This window comes from Pipistrellus hanaki (genome assembly GCF_964339955.1).
Source record: "Pipistrellus hanaki genome assembly, chromosome: 8".
NCBI lineage: Eukaryota > Metazoa > Chordata > Mammalia > Chiroptera > Vespertilionidae > Pipistrellus > Pipistrellus hanaki.
The window spans coordinates 35,673,544-35,698,571 of record NC_140510.1 but is presented as its reverse complement, the minus strand read 5'-3'; the positions used below and the strand labels follow the sequence as shown (position 1 = coordinate 35,698,571).

The 25,028-nt window shown below is 37.7% G+C and overlaps 1 protein-coding gene across 7 annotated transcripts in view; it reads right to left on the bottom strand.

The window, feature by feature from the left end:
- Positions 1 to 25,028, bottom strand: part of PKP4 (plakophilin 4) — a 222,868-nt gene that overhangs the window by 145,505 nt on the left and 52,335 nt on the right. Inside the window, exon 2 of one of the 7 annotated variants that reach the window (XM_084891452.1) lies at positions 24,177 to 24,262. The exons of the other annotated variants lie outside the window; for them this stretch is intronic. The gene's annotated coding sequence lies outside the window, so the exon portion shown is untranslated. The remainder of the gene's footprint in view (positions 1 to 24,176; positions 24,263 to 25,028) is intronic. 7 annotated transcript variants of the gene reach the window in all.

The following is a 25,028-nucleotide window of genomic DNA, read 5'->3' as shown; positions in this document are numbered from 1 at the left end:
GGTTTCCTTAGAAGAATCAGATTAGTCAAAGATGACAATGGCTATAGGGAGCTGTTGACAACAGAAACCATTTGTCAGGCTCACAGCTCATGACAGCAGACTGGGTTCTAGGCAGAAGACAAGTGTCTCTCCTAGGATTACACACACAGAGAGTGATGTGCTTGCCAGAGACTTACTGACCTGATGCAGACTTCTCATAAGTTTAAAAAAGATTAGGAAAAGATACCCACCTAAAATGTACATATTTTAATAACCTGTTTAACATGTCAGTCTCTCTGACCATCAGCCTGAGAGCAAAATCTATCTACCATACTGTGAAACTAGCCTGGCATATATATAATAGGTGCTCAAATAATGTTTGCTGAATAAGCGTGAATGTGAATGAAGGATGACCATCATTTCCATGTCTGGTTCTAGACACTAGGCAAATCTAACCAAGTGCTATGAGGCTCATGAGCCCTTGTTTGTTCAGTGTTTTACTCTGAATAGTCATATACAGATATCTAAGAACATAAATATTGTTCTTGACATTATTTATAGTTTCCTACTAAAAATTATTCTATTGTTGTATTTAACTTTGTATCAAACCTTTTTAATGTTCAATTCTGAAGTATGATCTAGGGATTCCCCAGCCCCCTCAAATTTCAGTATCAGCCTGTTATTGTTTTCCCCAAAAATCATAATGTTAAAAAAAAAAAAAAAAAGGGGGGGGTGGGGGGTGGGGAGGAGTTGGGGAGGTGCATACCACCTGAACCTCCAACTTATTTCTCACTCTCCTGACTTCCAAATCAGTGGAGATATTTCTAGGCTCCAATTTTCTGTGAGTGGTTGCTTTATTCTTGTCATATTAACAGGCTGAAACAGGTAATGGGTCTGACAAGTTTCTGCTCTAACAGATGAATATTCCATCTCCGATTTCCTGGTGCCCAAGGCTCAGGGGGACAGATAGCTGGCAAGGAGTTTCCTCAAGTATGAACACTTCAGACCTGAATAAATAGGGCTAGGATCACAACCTAAGTCATCATGGACAAGTGAGGACCTCATTGAGCCCCACTTTCCTCACTTATAAAAAATGGCCTTACTAATTCTTTATACAACAAATGGAATGATTTTTATGACAATCTACATTTTAGTAAAATACACTTCAAACATCATCCACTATAAAATAACCCACTTCTGCACTTACTGAGTGCTCATTAAAGACAAAATATGAGGTCTACCAAGAAGAAAAATAATGCACATAAAGATCTTAGATTTGTCTCTAAAAACATTTAAAGATATAAAAGTATTCCATGCCATTGAAAAATTACACACCTTAAAATAAGCAGATGGTTGCAAAGAACAAAAATGTTACTATGCAACAGTGAAACAAATAATGCCAAGAATCAAAAATTTAAAATGTCAAGAGTATAGTACCATGAAATAACCAATATGTTAGAAAAAGAGAAGCAAAAATTCAGTGAACAAAGAGAATCTGGAAAAGGAGATCTAGAAACATCACTGAGAAAGTATTTATTAATTCTTTACCAAAAAGAGGAGGAGCCTCATTGCTTAAAGAAAGATACAGAATTCTATTATTGTAATTATATGCCATCACTCTGGTGTACCACAATTTCAAGATACTTATCATGATAACTTTGTCCAGAATTGATGAAACTGGATGAACATTTTCTGAGTACTGCTTTGACCACGTGATCAGGAGGTGCTAAGGGGACACAGGCACAGGCATGTCACTGACCACTAGTGACTCATCATCTAGCCGAGGCAGCAAAATATGAATGGATCAAGCCAAAGTACAGCAAGATACAAGCGATGGAATAACAGCACAGAAGCTGATGGACAGAGGTTGTAGAGTATACCTTTGTAAAAGAAGATACTACTCAGCAGCAGAGGATTTTCACAGGCAGGGATGATGTTTTAATTCTCTGATTCCTCAAAGACTAGGAGATATTACCAGTAATCATTAACACACATGAGATGAAGAATGATGACCACAGTACCCATGCATAACTGAGGGCGAGACAATTTTCCCATCCCTCATCTCTGGAACAGCCCCCAAATACTACAACCAACACTGGGCAAAGGAGGGATACCACAATAATGACAAGTGACAAACCTATTAAGGTTGCCCATTTTCTTGTAGTTCTCATAACAATTTAAAGAGTTGCAGGACCCAAGCAAAGATTAGAGTCACAGAAAAATATTATAACATCTTCCCACTAGAGCAAAGGAAAAAAGCACTGAGTACTTTTGTGGCAAAGAGATGGTGAAAAATTAGGCCTCAGTGACCTCAACTTGCCTGGCTTGAATGATAGCATTCTAGGAACCTGGGGAAACTTGCAAATAGGCTTCTGGAACATTTGGGGGCTCTCTGGAGAGTCACAGAAAACTGGAAGTAGGAAAATGCCAATTCTGTTTTTGGAAAGCAGAAAGTAGACTCTGTTCATGTTACAAACTAGAGAGCTAGACATAAATCTTAGGTGAGATTCTTTAAAAGGATTTAATCCAAGAGACGATTTGCAGGAACTAAAAAGAGGCATACCAAAGAAAAGTCACATTATGCTGGTCTACTTTGTCTTTGGCAATGTAACCACGGAAATGCAGTGTGTCTAGACTCCAGGGAGGCATGCATCATGTTAGAAAGCACCTACGACATTATAAGCAAATGGGGCTGGCACAGGCTACTGCTGACTCTCACGATCTCTAAATAGCTGAATGAAAAATATCACCCTATAGATTTCTAATATAATGCCAGGGAGGTCTAATATTTACACAATCTAACCAAAACTATATCCATAATATAAATAATAATAATAATACACAGGCATGCTCAAATTCTTCAATAATGTTGAGAATATTGAATTTACCAAAATATAAAATTAAAATATAAATAATGTTGCTAAACTACAGTAATGAGCTGCCTCTATAAGATAAAACAATAGGAATAAATGTTAGGTCTTGTGTTTAGGTTAGCTAAGCAGGACATTGGGAAAAAGATGTAGATACTTTAAGGTCAAGAGAGAATGAGTGAGTCATGAATGAGACAAGGCTACTCTGCAGCCACGGTGATCTTATACTGTACTGATATTAGTATTTAAGATAATAGAAAGAAGTAGACAAATGAGCACACAGCTCTCCTTCAGGCTCTTTGGGACACATCCTCTTTCAGTTATGGTGGCATATTGGCAGGAATGGACACATGTATAATATATTCATTCAAAAGAGGACAGTAAAGGGACTCAAGTCATTATTTCCAGACACAGATATGGAGATGAAATGAATGATAGCTCCAGTTTTGTATGAGCTCAAGCCTTGGCAAGTGACACAGGAAGAACAGCTAATAGACAAAAAGGAGAAATTATGACCAGGAAAACAAACAAACAAACAACAAAAACCCAGCAGATTAAGTACAAACGCTGTCATGAACAAACAAGGTTAGATTTTTTTAGGCTATGATCTTCAGAGCTAGTCAAAAAACTAATGTTTGTAACAAACTTGTATCAGATTATATCATTATTCTCTTTATACAGAGTCAAATTTGGCTAATGATTGTATTACTTTTAATCAAAGTTAAAGTCTGGAGCCATGAAGGCAAGCCCAGGATGGTCTTTCCTTTTGGACCACTCAAATGTCCAAAATTTCAAAAACTGGCCTCCAAAAATGCTATATTCCCCATCATGAGAGGTTGTTAATCACAGCTCAGAAGATCTACCGGTAGTAGTGGGATGATACAGAAGTGATCCTGCATTGGGTATGAAAAATAGGAATTCTCTGAATTTTGAGGCTAGCAGTAAGACAAGACATCTACATTCTGAATTAATGTGAAGTTTACTGAGGTGTTGCCCCTCCTATTCCCCCCTCCCTGTTTTTGTTTTTTTGGGTTTTTTTTCCCCCCAGTGCCTCCTCGAGTGGAGGCCAGGGCCGGCTGGAAGCAGGTATCTGGGATTTATTTATCTTCCATAATTGAAACTTGGTAGCCTTGAGCGGATGCCAGGGCCGAACAAGGCATCGGGGATGGGGGTGGAGGGTAGGGGGTGAGGGATGGGGAAGAGCTTGGCTTCCTCCATCACTGTGGGCAACCAAAGCCTCCTGCTCGCTCCAGCTCCATGGCCGCCACAACTTTGTTGGATTAATTTGCATACTCACTACTGATTGGCTGGTGGGTGTAGTGGTGATGGTCAATTTGTATGTTTCTCTTTTATTAGTGTAGGTCTTAGTTACCACAAGCCATAATAGATACACACAAAAAGTTTTAAGAGAAGGGGCTGGAAATAAAGTCAACAAATCACTAAGGAAGAGAGCAAGAGAAAAAGAACTGAGAAGTCCTACAAAAACAGCCAGAAAACATTTAACAAAATTGCAATAAGTATGTGCTTACTAATAATTACTTTAAATATAAGTGGATTAAATGCTCCAATCAAAAGACATAGAGTGGCTGAATAAATAAAAACATATCTGTACATATGCTGCCTTCAAGATATTTGCTTCAGATTCAGATTTAAAGACACACATAGACTGAATGTGAAGGGATGAAGAAAGATATTTCATGTAAATGAGGGGAGAAAAAAACCCATCTGGGGTAGCAATACTTATATCAAAGGCTGTAATAAGAGGCAAGGAAGGGAATTTCATAATAATAAAGGATTCAATAAAGGAAGAAGATATAACACTTGTAAATTTATGCTCCCAATCATGAGTATCTCAATACATAAAGCAAATATTAACAGATATGACAAAAGAGATTGACAGTATAACAGTGATAGTGGGGAACTTTAACACCCCACTAACCATGATAAATACAATAGATCATCCAGACAGAAAATAAAGAAGGAAACACCTGCCTTAAGTGACACATTGGACAAGATGGATAGAACATTCATCCCAAACAGCAGAATACACATCATTTCAGGTGCACATGGAACATTCTTCAGGATACATTGCATGTTAGATCACAAAATAACTCTCAATAAACTTAAGAAGACTGGCATAATAATAGGCATACCAGAAGAGACAGAAAAGGGAACAAAGAGACTATACAAATAGTTAAATATGGAAAGAGCTAGATTTTCAAGTCCAAGAAGCAAATAGAAACCTTATTACCACAATCCTTCTCCAATACACAGGGTATTAAAACTATAAAAATTAATGACAAAGGAAGTATTCTCAAGACAACCAGGGAAAAGAAGAAAAAAAACCTGTAAGGGAAAGCCCTTAGGTTATCATCAGACTTCTCGACAGAAACTCCACAAGCTAGTAGAGAATGGAAACAAATATTTAAACTACTGAAAGAGAGATTTATCAGCCAAGAATAATATATCCAGCAAAGTTTTATTTTAGATATGAAAGAGAAATAAAAACTTCTCTAGACATATAGAAGCTGAGGAAATATATTACCACAGACTTTCATTACAGGAAATGTATTGTTTTCAAAAATAAAAATTAAAAAAATATATCTATTAGAGTCTACATTTAACATGTAATACAAAAAAAAACAATAACAGAGAATAGTTAAAGAATTAGAAAAAAATGTTTACATAATGTGAGCAAAGCAGACTGTCATTGTATTTTAAATTTAATTTGCTGAGAGATACAATGTTTTACATTTTTTAGATTTAGAACATACAGGCATATCGAAACTATAATGAGATATGACCTTACATCTGTTAGAATGGCTATTATCAACAAGACAGGCAATAACAAATGTTGGAAAGTTTTGGAGGAAAAGGCACCCGCATTCACTACTGGTAGTAACGTAAACTGGTACAGCCACTATGGGAAACAGTATGGCCGTTTCTTAAAAAAAATTAAGAATAGAGTTACCATATGAACCAGAAATCCCTCTTCTGGGTATCTAATGAGAAACTCCAAAACACTTCTATTCATTGCAGCATTATTCACTGGACACTTTGGTTGACATGGAGACAACCAAAGTGTCCTTCTATAGAGGATTGGATAAAGATGTGGCACAAAATAGTATATATTATGGAATACTACTCAGCCATAAAAAAATATGCAATACTGCCATTTGGGACAACATGGATGGACCTTGAGAATATTATACTAGGCGAGATAAGTTAGGCAGGAAAAGCTGAAGCATATAATTTCATTCATAGGTGGAATATAAAACTGAAAATCATAGACACAGATAACAGTATGCTGGTTACCTAAGGGAAGGGAGTGGGAGAATTAGTAAATGGTAAAGGGGACCAAATATATAGTGATGGAAAATGATTTGACTTTTGGTGGTGGGCACACAATGCAACATAAACCTAATCAGACAAACAATGGGTCCATGCTGCCTGTCACTACTTGAGCCAATTCAGCAGAGACACTGTTGAATCATATATGAGGGTTTATTCCAAACTAGAGGCCCGGTGCAAGACATTTGTGCAGGGGTGTGGGGGTGAAGCACCATGCGTCCCTCAGCCTGGCCAGCAACCTCCCTCAGTCCAGGACCCCTCAGGGGATATCCGCCAGCTGGGTCCTTAGCGCTGCTGTGGAAGCGGGAGAGGCTCTAGCCACTACCTTGGCACTTGCCAGCAGTGAGCCCAGCTTCTGGCTGAGTGGTGCTCCCCCTGTGGTAGCACAATGACCATTAGGGGGCAGCTCCTGTGTTGAGTGTCTGCTCCCTTGTGGTCAGTGTGCATCATAGCGACCTGTCATTCTGCTGTTTGGTCGATTTGCATATTAGCGTTTTATTTTATAGGATTGCCAGCAGTATGGGAGAGCAACAGGTCATCCACAAAAATCTGCTCTGCACCTCACCACAAACCAACTGCTTATATTGGGTAGAAGTACAAAGATTACATAGGGAAGTAGCCAAAAGGTATGCCAAATATGCAGTTAACAGGTAAGCAGGCTGGAGACTTAAAAGGTCTGTAAGTAAGCAAAAGAGCTGGGGATCTTCAAAGGGCTTAGTGATATGCAAGGGCTGGGGATCTGCAAAGGGCTGGCTATTCTGGTTTCTGCAATGAAGTTGTTTATCTTTCCATGATAACAGGCAGCTCCAAATGAGAGGGATGGACTGCATTTCTAGGTGAGCTCCCAGCTTCCAGGTGCTGCTGAGAGCCAGGTTAGAATGTGCCTTCTTTAATCAGAACAAAACAATCACGGTTAACAGAGCATGATTAGTATTTCTTACAATTCTACCTGGTTCCCTAACATTCTATTTCTGCCCCTATCAAATAAATATGTAATTTTTTTCGGCTCAACCTCTTTAGTAATTAGAAAATTTCAAATTCATACTACATTGAGGCATTAATATATAACCACAGGAACGGCAAAATGCTTTTCAACCGAACTATTTCTGGTTATAAAACTACACAAAAAACAATTTTATTCATTTCAATAATAAGGGGTTTTCATTACAAAACAGAATGCTCTCGACCCCATATACCACTGAATTAAAATTTCTGAAAATAAACCCCTGGCTAATACATAACCTCAGGGTCAGCACTGCTTACACCTGGAGGCAGCAGTTCTCATTGTATTCTATGTGAATGGACCTCCCTGGAGTTATGCCAAGTGTTGATATTGTCTCTCTAACAATAGCTACATATTGAAAAACTGTTAATAAAAAGTGAAAATTCTGTGTTGGATAAATATAGATTTCATTTTGCTACTTTCAACTTTTCAAAAAAAAATCATCTTTCTTATGGAGAGCAAAAAAGGGAAAACGGAAGTCTCTTTTTGGAAAGTGCTACAGGTTCACTATTTTTCTTAGGAGGTAGGATTCTTTGTGGCATGTTAGTGAGGAGAAAGGAGAAGCCTGGCATGCTAAATGATGTAAAAAAGACTCAATGGAGCCCTCAGCTGGTTTGGCTCAATAGAGAGAGCGTCAACCTGCAGACTGAAGGGTCCCGGGTTCGATTCCGGTTAAGGGTACACGCCCAAGTTGCATGCTTGATCCCCAGTGTGGGGTGTGCAGAAGGCAGCCAATCAATGATTACCTCTCATCACTGTTTCTTTCTCTTCTTCTCTCCCTTCCTCTCTGAAATCAATTAAAATATACTTTTTTTAAAAAAAGACTCAATGGAGATAATAATGTAAAGATGTAGTTAAAACTCTGAGGAGGATAACTATATCAAGACACAAGATGAATATACACATCCACCCTTTCAATTCATAATGTCATGAAATAAAAGGTATTTTCTCTTTTTTTTTTTTTTTTTTTTTTTTTTAGGATAAGAAAACTAGTCTAGACATTTTAAAAAGGCCATTAATTTACCAAAAAGTCAGATAAATAATGGCTGCAGGACTACAACAAAATAACCCAAGAAAACTGTAACACAAAGAGAAAAGGGCTGCTTTAGAGGTTGAAGCAGCTGATGGGAGAGTTGTTCAGAGTCATGAATACCAGACTCTAGGCTCTTAGGAATAGGTCAAGATCAGAAGCTCAAGGGTAGAAAGATAGAGCAGCTCAGTGGCCAGCCTCTGTCCTGCACATGCTCAAACACCTGCCACAGGCAAAGAAGTGATCTAGACAGAACAGGGCCTTAGCCAGAGACTGATGTCCAAGAGACCAAATTCCCTAAACAGAACAAATGGAATAGGTAGAATATCCTCTGTGTTTCACTCAAAAGCTGTATGCAATGAAAAGAAATAGCCAGAGATCTATTTAAAAAAAAAAAAAAAAAAGTTATAGGCTAAAAACAAAAATCTCAATCAATGAAATAATGTTTTTTAAAGAGTATCCCATAAAAGTGACCTAAATAATTTTCTTGGAGACTAAAAAAAGAGAGATAAAAAGATAAACCATTTGGGGACTATAGACTAAATCCTGGAGTTATGTTTATTTCCTAATAGTACTAAAAAGAGAAGAAAAAAAGAGAATACTTAAAAAAAAAAAAAAACTAAATGAAAATTTCTGGAGCTAAAGACAAATCATTTAAGAAGTGCCAATAAGTGGGGGAAAAAATAAATGAAACAAATGAACTACATGTAGACAAACCCAATCCATGGAAATTTTTTTGGTTCCAAGGACAAATAAAAGATTGTAATTGTTACCGTGGAGGAAAAACAAACTGCTTACAAAGGAATGAGAAATAGTTTGGCATCAGACCTCTTTTCAACTAAAGCAGATATAGCAATAGCTTCCGATAATGAACAAAAATTATGATTCCAATATGAAGTCAAAATAAAGGCATTTTAAGACATACCAGGACTCAAAGTTTGCGGTTTCAACAACCTTGTAAAGGAAGTTCTCCAACCAAATAGCACATTTGAAAGAGAAAGGATTAGGGCACAAGCAAGAGTGCTAAGCAATTAATTCAGAAAATTGAAGATTAAGTCTAAACTCCACATGATATCCACAAGAGGAATGAGGAGCTGAAGCAAATAAGATTATACTAATGGTCTTATTTAATTTAGTGGGGAGAAATACATACAGAGTAACTCCAGGTCATTGTGCTTTTCCTGTCTTCTCAGGAAGAGGTGAAGCCCACCACCACCCTTGAATGCAGAGCTGGCCTCTTGAGACTTTTAGAATGTGACAGGTGTGATCTTGTGCAACGTCTGAGGCTCAATCTTACAAGGCCCTTCAGCTTTGTCTTCTGAGATCACTGGGATATGAGTGAGCTCAGGATTAAAAGATTCCATGGAGCAGAGGCCCAGGGATCCCAGCCACTCCAGCCAAGACCTCAGGCCTTCTTGGAAAGTGACCTGACCAACTGCAGACGACAGCCACCTGAGTAGCCAGGCAAGATCAGCGGCAGAGCCTCCCTGCATCCTAGAATTGCAAAAAATTTAAAAATCACTGAGCCACTTAGATGTAGGATGTAAGATGAATAAGTGATACTAATACAACGGTCAAGACAGGAAATGAGGATCAAGAAAAAATAATTTACATTATTTTTTAAAATTGTTAAGATAAAAAAATTCAATTTTACACACTGAATTACTTTATAAAATATAATTTATTCAATGAATTCTTGATCTTCCACTTATGTACTATACCATAGTGTTATTGAAAGTATAAAGATATTAAGACCCTGACCTCTAATCCAATTTACACTCTAAAAGGAGAGACAAGACAAATGAACAAACAACTGCAATAAAAGGCACTAAGAGTTCAAAAACAGAAAGCAGGTGCTCACAGAAGTGTTTGAATAGGAATGTATAAAAGGGGACAACATGTGCAGCAGAAGGACCCAGGTGGGCAAAAGCCTACCAATAATGCATTAATTAATTTAATTAAGCTTTCACATCTAAAAATTTGCTTTAGCTTCAATAAATTCCTCAAAAATCTCCCTAGACTTGTTTTATATTATTTGCAATTAAAGATATAGTAAGCTGTATCAAATCTCAAGCTGTTTAAATAAAAGATTTATTCTTATTAGTTTTTTTTATATCAAATGCTAGTGTTAACAAAAAGATTAAAGTAGCAAAATCGCTAGCACAGCACAGACAAGGATTTAGAAATGGTAATTTTTAAGTGAATTACTACAGGCAATAAAAATAAAATTGTTTAATTAAGGACTTTGGCATTTAAAAATATTAGTAATGGTGTATTAAAAATAAAAGGCATACAATCTAGTAACAACCTGCTATCTTATGTAGTGGTGGCCAGTTTAGGCTGATTTTTCTTTCTTTTAATTTAATTTTTTTTTTTTTTTTTTTACAGAGAGGAAGAGAGTGGGATAGAGAGTTAGAAACATCGATGAGAGAGAAACATTGATCAGCTGCCTCTTACACACCTTCTACGGGGGATGTGCCTGCAACCAAGGTACATGACCTTGACTGGAATCAAACCGGGGACCTTCAGTCTGCAGGCCGAAGCTCTATCCACTGAGCCAAACTGGTTAGGGCTGATTTTTCTTTTTACATGAACTAGCTAAATGGTTTTTCAGTGTCTTGGGATGTGTACTAGGCCCCTCCTTCTAGCTAAAAATAATGTAGAAATTCTGTATTAAACTTTTTAGAATTTCTACATTAGAGTTCTATTTAACTTATAAATTCATTTGTAATTTGAAAGGTGCAATTTAAGATTCAAAGTTCTCTGAGTTATGGTGCACAGGCCACTTTCAGTATGTCAAAAACAAGGTAAGTCTGGGAAACACTGCAGAGCATGCTTCCTCTTAAAGATTCCTGAAAACCTTGTTACTTAATTTGTGATCTGCAAACCAGTTACACTGGCAACACTTTAGAGCTTGTAAGAAACTCAGAAATTCAGACCCCACCCAATCTACTGACTCATGAATCTTCATGTGAATAATATCCCCAGTATATTGTACCTACCTTCAAATTTAAGAAATCGTGACCTTGTTTAATCTCATCTAACTCAGTATCTTACTTATTTGACCTCCACTCTTTTGGAGGGTTAACTATTAACAATCTGAGGAACATACTTTAGAAAAATCTCACAATCATTTTAAAACTTTTTATTGATTTCAGAGAGGAAGGGAGAGGGAGAGAGAAATAGAAACATCAATGATGTGAGAGAATCATTGGTCAGCTGCCTCCTGCACAGTCAAGTCCACAACCCAGGCATGAACCCTAACCAGGAACGAAATCATGAACCCCTAATTCATACATCAACAATCAACCACTGAGTCATGCCAGCAATAATCATTATTATTAATTAGCAAAAGTAGCTAAAGAGAGGTATTGTTCTATCCACCATTAAAATTTGGCTCTCCCTGGCTTTACCAATGTCAGCCTATTTTAAAAATGAAAGTACTTTAAAGAAAATGATACAAAAAAATTAAGGTTTTTGAATAAAGATTCCTGCCAACAAAATTAAATTCAAAATTATGCTTTGGCTATAAGTTGGGTACCAACATATATATATATATATATATATATATATATATATATATATATATATATATGTGTGTGTGTGTGTGTGTGTGTGTGTGTGTGTGTGTGTGTGTGTGTATATATATATATATATATTTGAATTTTTACAGAGAGGGAGAGAAATAGAAAGCTAGAAACATTGATGAGAAAGAGACATCGACCAGCTGCCTCCTGCACAACCCTACCAGAGATGTACCCGCAACCAAGGTACCGTACATGCTCTTGACCGTAATCAAACCTGGGACCTTTCAGTCTGCAGGCCAACGCTCTATCCACTGAGCCAAACTGGTTTCGGCTGTAATTATATTTTTTTCATGTTCATCTCATGAACATTCATTGAAAATATCCTAGGTGCATATTATGTAATGATGCTTTGGATGTTGAGATAAACTCCCCATCTGGGGCTCATATAAAAATTTGTTTAAAACATGTCCAGTTTAGGACAGATGTTAATCTCTTAAGTGGTGCTTTATGGAAAGCAAGATAAAAGGAGGAAAGTTAACAGTTTTGAATTGGTGTATCATCAAAACCATTGATGCTAGTCCTATTAAAGTCACTTTTAACAATGCTGATTTAATAAATGATGTATCTAATGACTTACAATTTCTTACATAGCTCTTTAGAGTAAAAGGGAAAATTCTAGATTTAAAAAAATAAAGTAGGTAGATTAATAATGTAAAACAATCTTTTCTTTTTGTCCATGTCTTCAGAAGCTAAAATTAGAGAAATGATGCTTATCTTTCCATCTCCTTTATTCAGTTTAGATTCTGTATGCTTAAACCATTTTGTTTTCAAAAAGAAACACATTTTCACACTTAACATCTCCAAACAGCTTTTTGAAGAAAGCACAAGAAAAAATATCAGCCTTATAAAGCCTCTAGAATTGTGTTGATGACAGATGGAGCATGCAATGGACTACATTGTACTTTCCTTTTCTGTATACACTGAATATTTCCTGTTCTGTAAACCCCAGCCATATACTCTAGGTTCAGTAGGAACAGGGACGATTTTTATCTGGATCACCACTGTATTCACAGTTCCAATAAAAGTGCCTAAAACATAATAGATGTTCATTAGAGTTTGTTCAATGAAGAAAAGAAACAAACTGAGGGGAAATGACAACGAATCTGTGCTGCCTTTGAAATAACAGTTATATGCCAGGTAGTGTGAAGTTTCGGAGATGCTGAAGGAGCTCATCGTCTAGCAAGAAAGGAATAAAAATAGAGTAAAAATTGCACCAGTAAAGAGGCATAAAACATATCGCAGTTGGAAAGTGGTCAAAGATGAGAGTTACTATAAAGACAGAGAGGTAGAGAACATCTTAACATGTTACATTCAAAGAAAGCATCCCATATAAGTTTGGGGTAGGGAGGGTGAGGAGAAAAGGAGGGAGAGAACTTTGGAGATGAAGAGATGAAAGGCTGCCAAATATGATGGTGAAAGTTGAGGCAAAAAATTCAGTGAGTCAGGTACACTTCCTCTGCGAAGGTGGTAATATGGCCTGGAGTTAGAATTGATAAGGAGAGGAAAAGAGTAAAAGCTAAATGGTATCAACTTAGAGTCTAGTAAATATGAAAGGCCTAGAAAGCCTCTATGGGGAAAAGAGCCAATTCATTTAAGAAGACTTCAAAAAGAACCCATCATGCAAAACCTGTAGGAGAAAACAACTAGGCTATCCTTCGCACGCCAAGTCCCTGGGGATACAATGACTGCAATCCTAAGAAATCTATCCATCATGTCCAGGTGGTCTGTTACAGGAGACTATGATGATGTACTTAGTAGCATGACTCTCCTTGCTTAGATATCCTCACCAGGTACATCCAGATGCAGATGGGAGCTGTTCTCAAAACCCACAGAGACAGGAAACTGGGCGACTCCCAGAAGAAATTTAGAAAATAAAATAAGGAGAATATTGAATATGCGTGGAAATAAACTAAGAGTCAGTAAATGTATTAGTCTAAAAAGTTGTTATTACACCCAGAGCAGAATCAGAATTTGATTGTGAACCATCACAATTCTCATCAGAACTGGAGAAGGAACGGTCAGCATGAAGCATAGAAAAAGAAAACCTAGATTCCGGCCCTGTCTGAGGAAGTGGAAAAACTGTCTCTGTAAGATCTTCTGCTGTAAGGGACAGAGACAATCTTGAAATGAAATCTCTTGTGAAACTCTCTATCTTTGACAGGATTCTAGGTTCAACAGTGACCTTGATAACAGAAGGGAAAAGCCTGATTGGCAAACATTTGGTAATTACCCTATCTAATAAAGAAAGAATATGCTGATTGACCATTACACCCTCACAAAGATGGTGCCCACAGCCAATAAGGAGGGAATATGCTAATTGACTGCCATGCCCTCAAAGATGACAGCACCCACGGTCACAAGATGGCAGCACCTAGTCCCCTCAGCCCACCGGGGTGGCAGGTATGCACCATGGCCAGGCCCGGCGCCAGGAGGAACTGGCTGCTTCGCATGCGTACCTCCGGAGTCCCCCAGTCCCCTCAGTTCCCCAGCCACCCAGGGCCAGCCCGAGGCGCAGGCAAGCCTAGGATGGCAGCTGCCCAGTGATGCCTGAGGCAAAGGCAAGCCTTGAATGGTGGCTGCCCAGCCGCCCAAGGCCAGCCCAAGGCACAGACAAGCCACAGATCATGGCTGCCATGCTGCTCAGGGCTGGCACAAGGTACAGACAAGTCTCAGACTGTGAGATGGGGGCAGGCCGGGCTGAGGAACCCTCCCTTCCAGTGCATGAATTTTCATGCACTGTGCCTCTAATGAGCTAATAATTAATTAGCAGTCTGGTTTTTGTATCAGTCCTACTTCTTCCAACTGCAAAGATGAGGACAAGGCCAGGGCTGCAGTGACTTCAATGCTCTATGATGTGATTTTGGGGAGGCCTTGTCTCCGTCAGTAGTTGTTCTCTCCAGACAACAACCGTGCTGAATGGCCACCCATTCCAATCCAGAATCTTAAGAAATAGTTAACACAAAACTAAGATGAAAAGGTTAGTCACCATGAGTAACACAGTGTATGAGTCACTCTAGAACAGGATGAAACAACTCCGTGCTTAGAGGGCTGGCTGCTAGGAAGGTTTTACAAGCCAACATGCCAGGATTCTCAACCACTGCTGTGCTCATGCACTGTGATGACACCACATGAGTGCTAATCAGATTCAATTCCTCCAAAATTCACTAGTTTATATCAACTTTTGCAGAACCATGCCTTAATTCTGGGGTTATCATTTATGGCTAATAATCTGTTTAAGTTTTTTGCTTTAAAATAACAGTGCATTTAATTATCTAAAATGCAAACAATTCCAAAACTTCTTCAGAATAATATGGTTCAGTATTCCACACATGAATCCGGAAAGCACCTACACAATTACCTCTATTTTGCATATCTTTTAATAAAGGCTGTCCTCATTAAAATTCACAGTGTTCCATGTTCCTACTTGGGTCACCCCAAGGTGCAGGTGCATACAGATCCATATAGTATAATAACATAGAATTGTCTTCAAATTTGAATAAGCAAATAGAAAAACCTCTCCAAACAGATGCATCATAACATTTTTAAAAATTAAGACATAATTCATTACTATTGACTTTAGTACTACCCATTTTTATGATTAAATATGCTCTATTCAGGATTCTTTAAAACACTTAATGGGTCTGATTCAGAGTGGGAATCTATTTTGACTAGCTTACATTTACATATGCTCCTATTTCACTTGAAAAATTGAAGTGACATGTCATAACCAGATGAAAGGTAAATACATGTTTTCTGTATAAAAGTCTGAACAAAAATAAAGTGGCAAGACAGAAATGCTTCACTTTGAAAATGTCTTCCTAACTGGTCTCAGGCTGTCTATATCTGTGTGTGTATCTCTCTCTCTCTTTCTCTCTCTCTCTCTCATCCTATATAATAAAAGGCCAACTACCATAACAGTGTAATGACCAGAATGACTGATTGACCAGTTGCTATGAGGTGCATTGACCACCTCTCGGTCCCTCCCCCCAGCCCGTAGGCTCCTTTTGCCAGATGGTGAATGGGGAACCACAGGGAACCTGGGTGGGTGGTAGTGGGGAGGGACTGGGGACTAGCAAGTGAGCGGAAGATGGCCCTGATCATAGGCTAGGCCTAGAGACCCTACCCGAACATGATTTCGTGCACTGGGCCTCTAGTATAAATATAAACAGTAATTGTGAAACTGAACAAAGGTTATTCATCAGATAAACAGTACATCTTATTTTTTAGTTACAGCAAATTTACTCATTTTTTCCAAAGAGCAAAACATTTGTTTGGAGCACTGGCAATTTTGTTAAGTTGTAGCATTCAAATAAAATTGTGTATCTCAAATTAACCAAAAAGTAGACTTTTGATTGACATAATACAATATGTAGAGAAAAAAAAAACCATCAACACTAAAGTCTGTGATGACTGGCTAGGTAGTAGAAACTCTAACATGGGTTTTATAGACTGGAATAACCCCTCTCCCCCACATTCCTTTCAGGGCGCCTCCCTCAACTCACTCGCTCACAGAGGTCTTCTCTGAATACTTTGTGGTCTTTTGGAAAAACAGAATTGAGAAGAATGGTAGAGAGACCATGAAGGTAGATTAATAGTGTAATGTGCTAGTCTCTAAATTGTGGCCAACAGTAGTTCCCTCTCAACATAGCCTCCGTATGGTGGTGCCATTTTCAGATCTTCGATCAGCTGTATGAGGCTGGGGAAGTGGAATGGGCTCCTCTGCCACTCCTGCCAGAGCTCAGCCCCACAGTCTTGCCACTTCCTGAGCACAGCCACTCGACCTCCTGTCTTTCAACAGGCTCTTTGCCTCCTGCTTCACCAAATCTCCTTCCACACACACATGCTGTGTCTCACCCTTAAGAAGGCACTCCACAGTGTGTTCTGAAATTGCCCTTTTTGGGGGGATGACTCACTCCTCCAGTCCCAACTAATCTAGGTAAAGTCTTAACAATACACAATGTTCATTTTCACCCACTTTTATCGGCTCCTTAAAATATTCTCTCATCTATTTAGAATGAAGTTACTTGAAACCAGAACTCCTGTCTACGTCTGTATTTCCTTTGGCATGTAACACATGTGCTGGGGCATTTCACACAATGCCTGCTGACAGAACTGGTTCTGCTATGCGAGCAGCTGAAAACAGAGACTGGCACTCTACTGCTGCGCTGACTAAAAAATGTTTAATATATTAGATGGCTCATAGTCAAAGAACCACTGAGCAAACTGCTTCCCTACAGAAGTCTTTTGTTCAGTCACTGGCACTAAAACTGTCAGAAAGGACCAGATTTCATTCTCAAGCTTCCTAGTTGGGTAACTTGTTTTTCAGGTGAGAGTTTTGACTTTCTTAAAAGGAAAATCTTAGGAAAATAACCCCAAGTCAAGGAAGTTACATTCCATTAGCAGAAGGTAACACATCTGTGTTACCATGTGGTCACAATGGTATTTCTAAATTATCAGCTGCAGATCTAGTGTATAACTAAAATGTTGTTGTTGCTTTTAATCAAACCCAATGAATCAGAATTATGATTAGAAAACTGTTATTAGTCTTGATTTTGATAACATCAAAATATATTGAAACATCACCTGATCAGATTAAGTGAGCAGGAAAATGAAAGGAATGGGTTATTCCACGTTTTAACGAAATCTTTTTTATTATTGCTAATAAAAAGTATATATTTGTGCCCTTATTTAATGAATAGATCAAAAGCAGCATCCTATGTTTCTAAAATAGTGTGGTAAAATATCTCAAAGATTAACTATGTTTACATCTCTTAAAATTTTATTTTCCTTTTTTTTTTCTTAATGCTTCATTTACTCATAGTTTCAAGATAACTTCAGTCTATCAAACTGAAATGGTTACAAATTCATAAGCTATCAGAATCTAAATTATGTGACATAACTGAATCTCAAAAATAAGTACTTTGAGTTTAAAACATTGTGCCCTATATGCATTTTTGTGTCATTTTAACTAGGAAGGAGGGGGTATATGGGGTATAAAGAAGGACCTGCCTTTATTAATCTGGACTATCATAAACTATGATTTGAAGTTCACTAATAAGGATATGTTCATATTTCTCTTAGATACCTCAGAGAACTACCTAATGCCCTCTGAAAGGTAGAACACTCAGCAATAAAGTATGGTGTTACGGAGCATAAATAAGTAATGGCTGATAAATATTTAGAGCTCTGGCAATGCAAAGAAAGAGAACACATGTTGGACGACTTTCCACAGCCACGCGGAATCTCTCTGCAATTAAGGTAATAGTGTGAATATAAAATTTTGATGCCCAAGTAGCCTCCTAGAATTATAAAGGCTTTGTCAAAAGTACCATCTGTCCACATGGAAACATCTACCCTCACAAATAATAAGAATAACAGTGTTATATACCATTTTTTAACATCAGAGGCATCATAATAAATAAGATATTTAATTTAATGTTTGGTGAAGATGATAGAAAAAAAAACACTTTTAAAGGTTAATTTGCCCATTTTAAAGCTTAACAATTTTCTGCTCTTTCTGAGACTACTACTGTGAGAGCATCTGGATCTATAGTACCTACCTATACATCAATGATAAGCTTTCGCAAAACTCATGCAAGAATTGTCAGTGGGAGTTAGCAATTGCCTGGGACAGTAGTCGACAAACTCATTAGTCAACAGAGCCAAATATCAACAGTACAACAATTGAAATTTCTTTTGAGAGCCAAACTTTTTAAACTTAAACTTCTTCTAGCGCCACTTCTTCAAAATAGACTTGCCCAGGCTGTGGCATTTTGTGGAAGAGCCACACTCAAGGGGCTAAAGAGCCACAGGCCTAGGACAGTGGTCAGCAAACCATGGCTTGTGAGCGGCTCTTGGACCCCTTGAGTGTCCCAACGCCATTTCTTCAAAATAGACTAGCCCAGGCCGAAAACCAACATTTGTGCATGGGCCACGAAGTTTCAATTGCTTTGTACATGCACACCCGCATATGGTATTTTGTGGAAGAGCCACACTCTAGAGGCCAAAGAGCCACGGTTTGCTGACCACTGGTCTAGGAGGTTCAGTAGATTCTAACTTTCCTTCACTGGCATCTTTATTTCTATTTTTACATGTTTACATTCTCATGTGGAATGTCTAAAGAATAAAATGTTCGTTTTGCAGAAAATTGGGTGTACCTATTAACGGAGAAAGGCAGCACCCACCCTGTGCTCCAGTATAGTAATAAGCAAAGTGGAGGAAGTCTGTTATTGGGGATGGCTCCAGGAAGTTTTCAATAGAGGACAGCTCACCATGGAGAGAGTTCTGGGCTCACATTACACTGCAGCATTCAACTGGCAACAAAGATTTAGAGAATTTGTCCTAGTAATCCACATTCAAGACGGCCAGCCTCTGGACCCCGAGCCCCAAGCATCACTTTCTTACTAATTTCTTGACAATATATTTCCTCTGCTCTTTTGATTTCTGTGAGAGAAACCAAATAAGTTTGAGGAAGACATCAATGTTAACTTCAATAACCCGATAGTCACAAAAGAACTGAAAAATACTGAACAAACCAAGAAGCCAAAAGCCTGTTCCTCTGTCAAGACCTGCAATTCATTCACCCCAAAAGGGGAGTTTTTTTTCAAATGACGCGATTTAAGCAAGGGACCAAGCTGAGAGAGTGTCAGATGAAACACATCTGAGTTAGTTGGGATAGTCTCATGTTGCCATAGCTGAGTCCCAGTTTCACAGTCTGATCTTCACCACTGTGATATTTAAACCAGCTGGTTTTCAATTTACTTTAAACTAACAGCTGCCATGAGCAGCTACTGAAATTACATCACAACAAAGCCCCTCCTATTAACAGCCTAAACTCATCTTCATGCCTTCACAGAAGCCAGTCACAGATAAAATACTGAGAAACACACAGATCTCTCTCCAGACTTGAACTTGTGGATTCTGATTCAGTAAGGAATATAGCATCAATCATTTATAGTATGTATTGGTATTTATGATACAAAAGGATCTATATGCAGCACTGCAAAATAAAATATGTGGATTGTGATAAATACTGTGTGTAGGATATGAAAACATTCAAGTCCTGGACATGTTACCTTGGCTTTCAAAGCAAAAAAGAAAAAAGAATAAAACTGTCTATGGCTGGATGGAACAGGCTTTATGTTGCCCAGGGAGGCCACTCAATTCCATACTGCTATTAATGACACAGTGTGTGACAACACCTCACCAGAATATGTCCTCTTGCCGAAACTGGTTTGGCTCAGTGGATAGAGCGTCGACCTGTGGACTAAAGGGTCCCGGGTTCGATTCCGGTCAAGGGCATGTACCTTGGTTGCAGGCACATCCCCAGTAGGGGGTGTGCAAGAGGCAGCTGATCGATGATTCTCTCTCATCGATGTTTCTAACTCTCTCTCTCTCTCTCTCTTCCTCTCTATAAAAAAAATCAATAAAATATATTTTAAAAAAAAAGAAGAAGAAGAAGAATATATCCTCTAAAGAGAATATAACCTTGAACAATGATCAGAAACTAAATATGGTACTGGTAGCAAACTTAGTCATTATTTTATTAAACATCTTTGCTTTTTCTTCCCTAGTCAAAAATAAAATATTTTAACCAGCGTTGGCTGGCCCACCCATCCTAAAAGTATACAGATTATATCTATAGAAACTTCTTGGCAACATTTCATATAAGCACTTCGGTCAGAGGAAATCGGGAAAAGGTCTATTCTAGTGTTCCTTTTCTATTCTCTTCAGAGATTTAGAATGTTGCAATTCATAAAGTTTTACTAAAATTTTAAAAATAGTCAAGTAAAAATTGTGAAGAAATAATGATGTAGATTCTTGAGATTTCAAAAATAATAAAACAAATAGCATTAAATATAGAAGCTAAGGAAGCCCTCATACCAAATACAAGATTAGTCAAGAAGCACTTGTGTCAGAAACGCCTAAGGTCACCAACACATGTCTAAACATTTTTGTGGCTAGATTATGTGGTAACAACATATACTTGAGGACTAATAAAAACAATACTGTCACAGAACTCTAGAAATGGAAGGACCTTGAAGCTCATCTAAAGCGTTTTTCCAAATTCATTACCTTACAATTATTTTCTTACCCCTCTTTTTCTAAATAAATAGAGAGTAACACCAATACATAAAAAAATAAAAGCAGGAGCTATTGCTCCTGGGCTTTCTTCAATCTCCTCAGCCACAGCAGCCTGGAAGCTCCCTGAGGAAGATTATTTAACATCAAGGATCACACAATAGAGGACTGGAGGCTCTGAGCCAGGACACAACTTGCCCAGTCTTGCTAATGGGTCTGCTGGTTTTCAAAGTAGGTTTCTTTCTCTCCCCCCCTCCCTCCCCAATCACCATTTGTCCCCTTTATGCTCTCTTCCACTCCCCACACCCAATACAATCACCATACTTTTGTCATGTCCATGAGTTCTCTTTTTTTCTCAAAACCTCCATACACCTCCTACCACCAGAGCTGTTTGCCCGCTCTCTATGTATCTGTCTCTATTTTACTTGGTGATTTCACTCATATGTGGAATTTAGTGAACAAACTGAACTACCAAAGCTGGGTTCTTTCTATTGCAGCACACAACCAAAGCAACAGAATCCTAAAACAAATTTGGTTAGAATTCAATAATAAAGAACTGCAAATTTCTGTGGATTTGTAAGAGTAATATCTAACTTGCCATACACTTATATTCCAGATTAGCTAAGTTTTTAAAAATGTATATTTAGAAGATCATAAAATCAGTTTAAATTATGAACCCAAATCATCCCCAAAGTGCTAATATGAAGTTTTTAAAGTTAATACTAACTGTTCCAGTAATTAAATATTTTAATTAAATAATTAAATATTAATAACAAGTAAGAGAAAAGTGAAGGCTTAATTTTGTTTAACTTGTCTCCCACTCTTTCTAGTAGAAAGGCTAAATTATCAGTGAGATAACCGTATGTCAGAAAGAGAAGCACAAGAAGCAAAGAAAAAAAGTTGATTAACCAGATAACACACAGATATTCAAAGTCAGATCAGTTAAGTTTTTAAGGAGTAGCTCCATTATTAGCTTGGGGGGGAAATGGGCAACCAGTACATTCATTTGCTCAACCCAACATGTTCTGAGTGCCCACTATGTATCAGGGACTTATAGAAACCTATTTGTATTTTGTTTCTAACAAGGATGCAAAGTTAATAGTATAATAGTCATTGCAATGCTCCATTTACCACCTCTTGAATTATTTAAAATATATTTTGTTGATTTTTTTTTTTTTTTTTTTTTTAAGAAAGAGGAAGGGAGAGGGATAGAGTCAGAAACACCGATCTGCTGCCTACTGCACACCTCCTATTGGGGATGTGCCCACAACCAAGGTACATGCCCTTGACTGGAATCGAACCTGGGACCCTTCAGTCCGCAGGCCAACATTCTATCCACTGAGCCAAATCAGTTAGGGCAAATTATTTTTTAAAAACTAGTAAATGTACATTTGGTCATTTACCAAGTAATACCATCATACTATCAAAACTATATACATTTAAATCAAAATAAGTAAAATGCAATATCCTGAGGACAGCAAGAAAGGGAATATGGCTAAAAGGCAGTTTGAATGTAACTCTGTGAACATAAAAGCTATGGCAAACCTTTCTTATCTTTTCTATGTTCTATTGTATCTTGAACTCATTATATTTGAAAATCATAAAAAAAACACTATTTACTAGAATCCTAACCAGTGGTCCTAAGAGTATGATACAGTAGAATCAGCAACACCATAGACGTACTGAGCAGAGATGCTGGGGGTGGGCACAGCGATCTGTTTTCCACACTGTACAACCCCCCTCCAGGTGATTCCCAGACACACTAAAGGTTGAGAATCATTCTCCCAAAATAACATATCAGAAGTAATATAATAAAACAAAGTGCTTCCTAACTGCATTTATAAAGATTGCCTTATATTTATAGAAAATTTTGTAATAAATTTGTTAAAGATCATAATTTCTTCTTAACTATAGGAATAATGTTTTAAGTCTGTCAGTAATTAATTTAAAATGTCATTTTTTGGCTTGTGATTAAAAACAGTTATAAGCTTTGAACAGCTGCTAAAATTTCCATTTAAAAAATAGGAGGTATTAAAATACTTTAGACTGTCCAAATTTTAACAGAACATTTCAGTGAGAAATATAAAAATCTGAAGTTTCAAAAGCACATATTAAAAAATTATAAGTGCATCTTCATGAAGTAAATATGATTTGATAAAAGATTACTTTACATATGAGAATATAATGTCACTTTACAGAAATTTATAAAACTACCTGCAGGACTTACTTTTTTTAATATGTTTTTTAAATTGATTTTTAGAGAGGAAGGGCAAGGGAGACAGAGAAATATTGATCAGCTACCTCTTGCAAGCCCCTACTAGGGATCGGCCTGCAACCTGGGCATGAGCCCTGACTGAGAATTGAGCCAGTGACCTTTTGGTGTATGGAATGATGCCTAACCAAGTGAGTGAGCCATACCAACCAGGACCCCTAAAGGGCCTGCTTTTAGTCCCAAGTTCTTTTCATTGGCCATTAAAATGTTTATTTATAACCTATCCCAATATTTTTGAATCCTAGGAGGATGAAATTAGAGGTAAAAGGAGCTAAAGTGTAACCGTCAGCTACAAATTAAACATGAAACAAAAATTAAAGCACTGAAATTCCTTTCACCATATATCCTACATGAGCTGACATGCATCTATGAAATATCAGAAGCATAGCAAGTATAGTTCACAACTTGCATACTGATTATATCATATGACAAATGTTGCTTTTCCAATTCCTTCACAAGTATTGGCTCAAAGTTTTAATTAGATTGAGAAATTCCTATGAGCAAGCAGAGGTCAAACTGGATTTAGGTAAAACAGATGTGAATAGCAAAGCTAAGAGAAATATAAAATAGGCCTCAAGTCTTTAACATTTCTTACCAAGAATTACCATGGCATTCTCAAAATATATAAATAGAAGACCACTGAGCAGAAAGTCTCAAGGATTTGTGCCAAAAGTTTATTTTAAAACAGAGAGAGCTTACTATTCTTTGCTTTTATGAATGTCTACTTTTATTGTTCCCCAAACCTCCTCTAACACACTGTGGAGGCTGTACCACAGGTAAACAAACTTTCTGCATCACCGTCAGCACCTATTAGCATGTGAGGTTAACACAACTCTGTGGACCACCTATTGCCTCCCACTGCACCAAGTGCATTTTGGTATTTCTCTAAACTTTAGAGTCTAAAGGGTACCAAGGTTATGTTTGAAAGAGTAGCTGGGCTAAGGGACTGGAGAGAAGTCTGGTGGTGGTAGAAGTCCAGCCAAAAGCAATGGCAGTGACTCACCTGGAAGGTGAGGTGAGTAGGAAGAATGAAGAGTGCTGATGTTGAGAGGTGATAAGAAGACACTTCAACTGCAGACCAGATGGAACCTGGAGACTGGTAAGATGTCAAGGAAAGAACAGATGCAGGAATTGAAGGTGAGGCATTCTGTCACAGAATTTTAAAGCTCAAAGGGATTTGAGCGACAAATGAAACTATGGCTTTCAGCATAGAGCAGTAGGTTGAGGATGATAGCTAGCATCTCTGAAAGCTCTTTGAGGGAATCCCCACACAAGGATTAGGAAGATACATCAATCTCAGAAGAGACTAGAACCAGAGTTCTTATGAACTCTAAGCTATAATGGCAGCAAGCTGGGTTTTAATGACCTGGAGGTCACAAATGAGTCGTCCAGTACCTTATCTCCAGAAACCATCAAGATACCTGGTAAAGTTTCCATCATCAGTCAACCTGGATTATCAAGGTTCCTAAAATATGATTGCTCTTATGTACTCCCTAAGACCTTGAAGCTTGTGTACTCTTTTAAATGGATGGTCAATTCTTCATCATGAATGTAGTTAAATAAAGTGAAATATAAATGGCTCCCATTTTATGCTATTTTATTTCACTAATTGCTTTCAGCTTTCAGAAAAACCTCAGTGAGACTGTAAGCAGGATTAAATATATATTTTACAGGACTATAGCTTTACAAATATTGTTTAGAACCTGACTAATGCCAACAATATGGTCCTGAAATGCATTTTTTGGAAAACCTGAGTGATTCTATAAGTGATCCTGTAGCCTTAAAGATACTGAATATTGAAAAGCAGAAAGATCAAGGTCATAATCCGCATTAGTCAAGAAAACCTTACCTAGCA